A 10,491-nucleotide genomic window follows, 5' to 3' on the forward strand; every position below is an offset into this window, starting at 1 on the left:
CCATCATATTTAAAGGATATTTTTCCTGGATAGAGTATTCTTGGCTGAAACTTTTTGTCTTTCAGTATTTTGAATATATCATTCCAGTCTCTCCTAGCCTGTAAAGTTTCTGTTGAGAAATCTGCTGAGAGCCTGATGGGAGTTCCTTTGTACATTATTTTTTGTTTTTGTCTAGCTGCCCTTAATATTGCTTCTTTGTCATTGACTTTAGCCAGCCTTAGCACTATATGCCGTGGCGTGGGCCATTGCCTGTTGTTGTATTTATGTGACCTATTGGCTTCACTTACTGGTATTTCCTGCTCCTTCCCCAGATTTTGTATGTTCTTAGCCATTATTTCCTTGAATAACTCTCTGTTCCTCGTTCTCTCTCTTCTCCCTCAGGAATACCTATAATTCTTATGTTACATTTCCTAATAGAGTCGGATATTTCTCAGAGACTTTCTTCATTTCTCTTTAGTCTTAGTTCTCTCTCCTCCTTCATCTGGAGCATATCTGTATTTCTATCCTCTACAATGCTAATTCTTTCCTCCATATTGTCAGCTCTGTTCTTTAAAGATTCCAGATCTCCTTTATCTCCTCCATTGTGTTCTTCATCTCCATCAGTACTGATTGGTTTCTCTTTATGATTTCAATCTCTTTTGTGAAGAAACTCCTTATCTCATTGAATTGTTTGTCTGTGTTATCTTGTATTACATTGAGTTTTTTTTTATGATAGCTATTTTGAAATCTGTCGTTTAGGTTATGGATTTTTGTGCCTTCAGGGTTGGTTTCTGGGTCCTTGTCATTTTCCTTCTTGTATGGTGATTTCATGTACCTTTGCATTGTGGTTCCTGTATTCACTTTGTTTTTCCTCATCCTGGAAATATCTGGTTGCAGTTTCCACCTGCCACCACCATGTGGGGGTTAAGGGCTGTGTCATCTGAGCCCCTGCACTCTGCCCCGGCTGCTCCCTGCGATCAGCCCGGCTGCTCTGTCTGCTCTGGTTGGCTGAGCTGCAGTGTCAGGCATGCGGGGTGGGGGCTCTCTCTTTTGCCCGCTGGGTCCCTGGATTGGGGGTCTTCTCACTTGCCCCTCATTATCCGCTCTCCTGGGGTGCTCAGATGTTGATGACACCCCTGCAGGAGTTCTGAGTCCGCTGCTTGGGAGTTTCCCACTGGCTGAGAGAGCCCAAAGAGCTACGGTTTTCCTGCAGAGGGCCGCCCCTCCCCCCTCCCTGGGAGCCATGTGGACCCTGATCACTGATCTGATGGGGAGGAAGAGGATTTCTCCTTACCTCTCTTCACTTCCTCTGTGGTCCCCAGCATGTCCACTCTCAGAGGTGGGCAGTGTGGATCTTTCTGATCTTCCTTTTTGCTGTGTAGGAGTCTGTTGTTGGTCTATGACTGTCCCTTTTGTTGTATCTTATTGGGGGAAGAGTTTAAAGGGAAGCTCACTCTGCCATGATGATCCCAATAGTCTGGTTTTTATCCATCACCATACATATGTTTCTCTTTACCCCTTTCATTCTTCCCTCCAAAAATTTTTTAAATTTCTCTTGAGACTTCTCCTTTGACTCATATGTTATTTAGAAGGTGTGTTTTTAAATTTCCAAGTATTTGGGGGTTTTCTAGCTATCTTTCTGTTATTGATTTCTAGTTTAATTCCGTTGTGCTCTGAGCACAGACATTGCATGATTGCTATTCTTTTAAATTTGTTAAGTTGTGTTATATGGTCCAGAATGTGTTCTATCTTGGTTAATGTTCCATGTGAACTTGAGAAGAATGTGTAATCTGCAGCTCTTGGGTAAAGTAGTGTATAGATGTAAATTTTATCCCCCTTGGATTGATGGTGCTGTTGAATTCAGCTATATCCTTACAGACTTTCTCCCCGCTGGTTTGATCCATTTCTGATAGAGGGATGTTAAAGTCTTCATCTATAGTAGTCGATTCATCCATTTCTCCTTGGAGTTCTATCAGTTTTTGCCTCACATATTTTAACTCTCTTTTGTTAGGCACATACACATTAAGGATTGTTATGTCTTCTTGAAGCATTGGCCTCTTTATCATTATGTAATGCTCTTCTTTATCCCTAATAACATTCCTTGCTCTGAAGTCTGCTCTGTCTGATGTTTGTATAGCTATTCCTACTTTCTTTTGATTAGTGTTAGCATGATATATCTTTCATGACCCCTTCATTTTTTATATTATTTTACATTTGTTGTGAGGAAGATTAGCCCTGAGGTAATATCCGATGCCAATCCTCCTCTTTTTTGCTGAGGAAGATTGGCCCTGGGCTAACATCCATGCCCATCTTCCTCTACTTTATATGGGATGCTGCCACAGTATGGCTTGACAAGTGGTGCGTCGGTCCGTGCTCAGGATCTGAACCTGCGGACCCTGGGCCACTGAGTGGAGTGTGCGAACTTAACCGTTGTGCCACTGGGCTGGCCCACCACCCCTTTATTTTAATCAATCTGTGCCTTTATATTTAAAATGTGTTTCTGGTAGACAACATATAATTGGGTCTTGTTTTATCCCCTCTGACAATCTTTATCTTTTAATTAGTGCATTTAGTCCACTGTCATTTAAAGTGATTGTTGATATAGTTAAATTAGTATCTATCATATTTGTTACTGTTTTCTATTTGTTGATCTTGTTCATTGTTCCTATTCTGCCATCCACACTTTTTATGCCTTTTATGGTTTTAGTTGAGAATTTTATTGATTCCATTGTCTATCTTTTCTTAGCATATTAGTTATACTTCTTTTAAATTTCTTTTAGTAGTTGCACACACACACACACACATATATATATATATAAAATCTTATATTGCTTCCATTGATGGATATGTCCATTGAGGGATGAATGGTTGAAGAAAATGTGGTATAGATATACAATGGAATATCATTCAGCTTTAAAAAAAGGAAATCCTGTCATTTGCACAAACATGAATGGACCTTGAAGGCATTATGCTAAGTGAAATAATTAAGACAGAGAAACACAAATACCTTATGATATCACCTATATGTGGAATCTAAGAAAAAATGGAACTGATAGATACAGAGAATAGATTGGTGGTTGCCAGAGGTGGGGGATGGAGGGTGGACAAAATGGGTGAACAAGGTTAAAAAGTACAAACTTCCAGTTCTAAAATAAATCAGTCCTGGGGATGTAATATACAGCATGGTGAGTATAGTTAATAATACTCTTTTGTATTTTATAGTTAATAATATTGTATTGTATTCTAAGAAAGTAGATCTTAAAAGTTCTCATCACAAGAAAAAAATTTTGTAACTATGTTTTGTGATGGATGTTAACTATACTTAATGTGGTCATTTCGCAATATATACATATATTGAATCATTATACTGTACACTTGAAAACAATATAAAGTTATCTATCAATTACATCTCAATAAAAAGTATATTTCTCCCTCTCAATTCTTTCTATTATCTACTTCTAGAATCCTAATTAGATATCTGTTAGAACTTCTTATTCTAGTCTCCATAGCTCTTAACATATTTTTATATTTTCTATTGACTTAACACTCATATCTGTATTCTGCATAATTTCTTTTGTTCTGTCTTCTAGTCGACTCTTCAACTGTGCTTGATATGTTGTTTAACCCACCCCATGTGTTTCCTTTTAACAATTGTACACTTTTTTATGTCTAGACATTATTTTCCCCTAATGTGCTTGGTCTTTTTGTGTAGTCTATTTTTCTTGTCTGAGGGAGATTAGCGAATCCTCCCCTTTTTGCTGAGAAAGATTGGCCCTGAGCTAACATCCGTGTCCATTTTCCTCTATTTTTATGTGTGGGACACTGCCACAGCATGGCTTGATAAGCAGTGTGTAGGTCCACGCCCAGGATCCAAACCTGTGAGCCCCGGGCTGCTGAAGTGGAGCACATGAACTTAACCACTATGCCAGCAGGCCAGCCCCTTGCACAGTCTATTTTTGCTTACTCATTTTGGGGATTTAATTTATTAATTATTTACACATTTAATATATAGTTATTTTATGTTCCATGTCAGGTAATTCCAATAAATGAAATCCCACAAGTATAAATGTGTGGATTATTTTCCTATATGTTTGGTGATTTTTGTTGATAAGTGCATATTTGATTATTCTTAATCTGTTAGAATATTGCATTGGGGGGATGCTTTTTTTCCACTGGGATGCTGGGAGATTGTGGGTGGTACAGACATATGTAAACATATGACTTGAAACTATAAAACTCCTAGAAGAAAACACAGGGAAAAAACTCCTTGACATTCGTTTTGGCTACAATTTTTTGGATATGACGGCAAAAGCACCAACAATAAAATTAAAAAATCAATAAATCAATAATCAATCCAGCCAAAAACTTCTTCACAGCAAAAGAAACAATAAACGAAATGAAAAGGCAACCTATGGAATGGGAGAAAATATTTGCAAACCAATTAGTTTCTTTATCACTCTATCACCCATAGCATTAAATTAAATATTGTCTCTCAGGGAAACACCATCTCTTGTGTTTTCTTGCTGTTTCATGTTCTGATTTGAGTTCATATATGTCAGAGTGGGAGTACTCTGAAAATTCTAGAAAAGCATTAGATATTATTTTATTCAATTTTTATTTGTTTGCAGTGGGAGGACCTTTAAGAATATCTGTTCTTCCATGTTTTCAGAAACATATAATTTTTATTGACTCGTATTTTTCAGGAAATTTTTCCATTTCTTCTAACTTATTCAAATATTATTAAAAATTTTCACTGCATTTTCTTCTTTTAATAATATTTGCTCTATTTGTTCCTTTTCCATTCTTAATATTATTTCTGTCCTTTCCTTTTTTGTATTCACAACTCTTGACATATATGTGCCTATTTTATAACTCATCCAAATAACCAGCTTTTGGTGTTTTGATTATCTCTATTGTTTCTTAACTTTCTAGTTCATTAGGTTCTCCTCTTATTTATTTCCTTCTCTATTAGGTGTAGCCTACCATTCTTTTACTTCAATATTATTGTGATATTTCTATTATTTATTGTCATGTATGTGCACATGTAATGCAGAGGCATTACATTGCCTGTATCTTATAATCATAAGAGAAGCCCACTTTCTAAATTTGTTCTAGACAATGCTGTGCCTGTTCTTTTTACAATATCTTAGGTTAAAAGCACAGCTCAGTTATTTCCAATAATTTTTTCCTATTATATATATGCCCTTAAAACTATAAATGTCCTTTTGAGTTCCACCTTAGCTATATCCCACTATTTTCTTTTTTTTTTTGGTGAGGAAGATTAGCCCTGAGCTAATATCTGTGCCAATCTTCCTCTATTTTGTATGTGGGATACTGCCTCAGCTCATCTTGGCTTGATGAATGATGTGTAGGTCTGAGTTCAGGATCCAAACCCATGAACCCCGGGCCACCGAAGTGGAGCACACAAACTTAACCACTACACCACTGGGCTGACCCCTCACTATTTTTTAATACACAGTATTTTAGATGTACTTCAGTTCAAGTAATTAATAATATTATTCATTTATATTTCTTGTCTCACCCAAGAATTATTTGGAAGTCTATTTTTAAATTTACAAATGCATGGGTTTTACTTTTTGGCTATTTGTTCCAGGAATATTTTTTTTCAATGAAATTTATTCTTTGGAATATATGAAGTTATTTTGTTGCCTAGTATATGGTCAATTTTGCAAATACTCCATATGAAGAGAAAATGTATTCTTTAATTGTTGTTTTCAGGAGTCAATGCTTGTCCATTAGATTAAATTTCTTAATTGTGTTGTTCAAATCTTTTATACCCTTAACAATGTGTTATTGACTCTTAACTGTAAACAAATTTGTGTTTAATATTTCCAACTTTGTGGATTTTTGAACAGTTTTTTTGTAACTGTCAAAGTTTTATGGATACATTTTGAGGTAATTTTGCAATTGTTTCATATTCCTCTTGAATGGATAAATTTATCATTAATTAATAATCCTCTTTATAATTTATCACATTTTAATTTTCTTTAAAGTTTATTTGTTTGTGTCTTAGTTGGGTTTGTTAGAACTGGAGCCTGAGATGAAGATTGATATGCAAGTGATTTATTAAAGGAGTTTTCTTGGGTGTAATCCGAAAACGAGAGATGAAAGCAAAATTGGACAGTGGAAGAAGCAAGGCAAAATGCACTTTCAGGAGATGTATTGTCTTAGTCTATTCCCACAAGGATTTCTGGAGTGTGAATTGCACCACAGAGTTTGTATTTCTTTTTTTTTTTTTGGTGAGGAGATCAGCCCTGTGCTAACGTCTGCCAATCCTCCTCTTTTTTTGCTGAGGAAGACTGGCCCTGGGCTAACATCCGTGCCCAGCTTCCTCCATTTTCTGTGGGACACCGCCACAGCATGGCTTGCCAAGCAGTGTGTCGGTGTGCGCCAGGGATCTGAACTGGCGAACTCAGGGCCACCACAGTGGAGCGTGCGCACTTAACAGCTTGCACCACCTGACCGGCCCCTGAGAGTTTGTATTTCTTAATCTGGGCTTTTATAACCACACATTACTCAGTCACAGGCCAGGGATCACCCATGAGGTTTGCGTAATCTCTCTTCATCTAAGGGCAATCCTCTGGAGAAGAGTACATGTAAGAGCTACTAGCAGCCAACACTAACAACTGGGGTGCTACAACTTGGTAAAGTGGATCAGGTAAGGACACCAAGAAACTTTGCTATAGTGTAATGATGGTGTTGCCATATTAGATGCCATTTAGTTAGAAATTATCCCCTTAGTATATCTTTTCCTACCCATTTAATTCATACTTCCTTTACCATTTTATTATTGGTGTATCTCTTGTTTACAATTTATAATTAAGTTTTTGTTATTTATCTAATTAAGAGTATCTTTAATAAATGAGTTTAATCTGGTCATGTTTACTGTGATTAATTACATATTTTCACTCATTTCTACACATTATTTTGCATTTTCTGATTATCAGCCTTATTTGAATTTTTATGTATTTCTGCCTTCTTTGAATGAATGAACTTTATTTACTTTAAAAACATTATTTAATTGAGGTCATATTGGCTTACAACATTGTGTAAATTTCAGGTGTACATCATTATATTTCAGTTTCTATATAGACTGCATCGTGTTCACCACCAACAGTCTGATTTTTATCCGTCACCACACATATGCACCACTTTACTCCTTTTGCCCTTCCCCCACCCCCTTCTCCTGTGGTAACCATTAATCTGTTATCTTTATCTCCGTGTTTATCTTCTGCATATGAGCGAAATCATACTGTGTTTGTCTTTGTCTGGCTTGTTTCGCTTAGCATAATAGCCTCAAGGTCCATCCATGTTGTCACAAATGGCATGAGTTTGTCTTTTTATGGCTGAGTAGTATTCCATTGTATGTATATACCACATCTTCTTTATCCATTCATCCATTGATGGGCACTTGGTTTGCTTCCACATCTTGGCTATTGTGAATAATGCTGCAGTGAACATAGGGGTTCATAAATCTTTTTGAATTATTGATTTCATTTTCTTTGGACAAAGAGTAGTGGAATTGCTGGATTGTATGGTATTTCTATTTTTAATTTTTTGAGGAATCTCCACACTGTTTTCCATAGTGGCTGCCCCAGTTTTCACTCCCACCAGCAGTGTATGAGAGTTCCTTTGTTATTTCTTGTCTTATTAATTACAGCCATTTTGATGGGTGTGAGGTGGTATACTTTTTTTCTGTGATTGATTTGAAAGTATAGCATAATGAAAGGCAGTATAAAATAGTGACTAGGAGTGTCATTTCTGAAGTCACGCTACCTGAGTTTGAAACCAGTTAGACTACATAAGAATTATAATGACCTGGGAAAACGAATTAATCTCTTAATCTCAGTTTCCTTTCTATAAAATATGGGTTATAATAGTACCTACTTGATAGGGTTGTTGTGACTAAGTGTGAAGCATTTAGAAAATTATGGTTCACTATGTGATAGTTATTATTTCTATTCTTCTAGTTATAAAACTTAAAATTTTGCATACTCTACTAAATGAAGTGTACAAAGTTAGTAAACATCTCAATCCTGCTTAAAACTCCCTATCTCTGATCATCCTCCATCAGTTTCCGTGTTCTTATTGTCTAGGATTTAGTTTCATCAAGTATTATTCATTCTCAATATTATTCTTTATTACACTGAATTATTTTTATAGTCAATGCCTATATAAATTATTCTCATGTGTATGACTTTATTTAGGTCACCATTGTTTCTTGAGTCCTAACATATCCTCTAGGCACAATTCCCATCTTACTGATGTATATCTTTTTACTTTCTCACTCCTGTGCCTCTGCATCTCTCTCTCTCTATATATATATACATGTATATATGTATATCTGCTTTCTGGCCTCCATAATTCTCTTTCTTGACATAATTGCAGGTAGATTTCAGGCTTTGGTGGGAAAACCACATCTTTAGTACTTTTTCTCTGATAATTATTTCTCCAATTGAAATGATTCACTCAGTGCCACCTTAATCCCTTCAGAGAATTTTTAACAATGGAAGCGAAGGCCATACATTTAATTCGATCCTTTTTGCAAAGATACTTTCTAAGGATCTTAGAGTATTTCTCAGATTTTACCCTTTGGGTCTGAGAAGTAGTTGTCTCTTCCAATCCTAGATGTACTTTGAGTATTCTTTCTAATCCCTTTCATTTCAGTTTTTAATTGGACCGAATCTTTTCTGAGGTCATCTCTTTCTTGTAATGCCTTTCCAAATACAGCCAACAACAAGCAACACATGCTCCTAACATTCTGTTTTCCAGCCTCTTCCTCTAGAATCACAATTTGACCAGGTACATGGTTCATTTTTCATGTTATTACAGGGAATATGTTTACATGTTTTACTACTGCATAACAGAGCTGACCACCTTTCCAGCCTGTGATAATAACTTCTTTGCTGCCCACTGACCAACCACTAAGCCGATGGCAAATATTTTGGGCTTCTCTTAAAAAGCTTTGCTTTATTTCCATTTCAGTCAATTATATTGTAGTAATAAACAACCCTACAGTCTCATTGGCTTAAAAAAACAAAGGTTTCTTTCTCATTCACTTTACGTTTCCATTGCAGTTGAATAGGGGCTCCTCTCTGGCCCCAAGGGTGACAGAGTGACTATTATTCAGATATATATACGGTTGTTATGGATAACCGTAAAAGAGCAGAAAGACAAAGCATGACAAATTGAACACCAGTTCTTAAATCTTCCACCTGAGTGTAATACTTGTGATCTCATTTAATTGGTTAAAGCAAGTTATATGGGCACACTTCAATCCAAAGGAACAAGGAACTGTAATTCTGCCATTTGCCGGGAATAAGAAACAAAAATGTACTCTGAATAGCCCTAATGATGACCACAGTAATATTTTATTATAAGTTCTTCTGAAATAGGAATTCCCCCCTGTCTGGGCATTTTCCATACTCTCAATTGTAGAAGTATCGCTATAGTGTGGCTTTTCATTTGCCCAAAACATATGGTAGTTTAATTTCTAATACTATAACTGTATGTGGTACAAGTTTGGATTTCCATTTTTGTATTTAGACTCAGGGAAGACAAAATTTTGCTACTTTCATCATCCAGTGGGTAGAATTTTTCTGATCCATTTTTCACAGAAGGTTCAGATCTTCCATATTCCAATCTTTGTACAAAGTGCTCAGTTTCAGCTCTCCTCTCTTGTGCCCAAGGCCACATATCCTAGTTCTTTATGGTTGCTAAAACACAATCCCTTTGCCATTATTGCCTTTGCTTCTCTTGCTACTTTTTCAGCTGCTTCAGCATCTGTTCATGTACTTGATTTCCTGAGTTTGAATCTCTTTGTTTTCAATCACTAGGGATTTCCCTTTATTTTTTCAAAACTCAGCTCTGTATTTAATTTTATTTTTGGTGTTTTATATTACCTATGATTTCTATGGATTTTGAGTGTTAAAAAGGTGTGTGTCAGGCCAGTCCACCATGTTATACAAGTCCACCTATGTTACAACTTCAATAAGTATATTTCTGCATAAAATAGAACTAAAGAGGTATTTTGTAATGCAAAGCCTCTGGTGTCATTTATGCTATATCAAATACTGTCTTCATAATTTTTTTATGTAGGAATATCTCTCCTCAAGACACTAAATTTCTTCACAACTGCAATGAGCCATTGATTCTTCCTGAAAAAAAAAGTACATTTGTCTTGTGAATCATCTCATGCTAGTAACTAGTTCTAGATCAATTAATGTTTGGCATATTTATTAGCAATGCTCTTGTTCAAATCTGCAGGGGCTTTGTCTTGAAAATTTTTTTTCTTTTTTGGTGAGGGAGATTGGCCATGAACTAACATCCATGGCCAATCTTCCTCTTTTTGCTGAGAAAGATTGTCCCTGAGCTAACATCAGTGCCCATCTTCCTCCATTTTGTATATGGGACGCTGCCACAGCATGGCTTGATGAGCAGCAAGCTGGTCCGTGCCCAGGGTCTGAACCCGCGAACCCTGGGCCCCCGAAG

This window comes from Diceros bicornis, chromosome X (assembly GCF_020826845.1).
Source record: "Diceros bicornis minor isolate mBicDic1 chromosome X, mDicBic1.mat.cur, whole genome shotgun sequence".
NCBI lineage: Eukaryota > Metazoa > Chordata > Mammalia > Perissodactyla > Rhinocerotidae > Diceros > Diceros bicornis.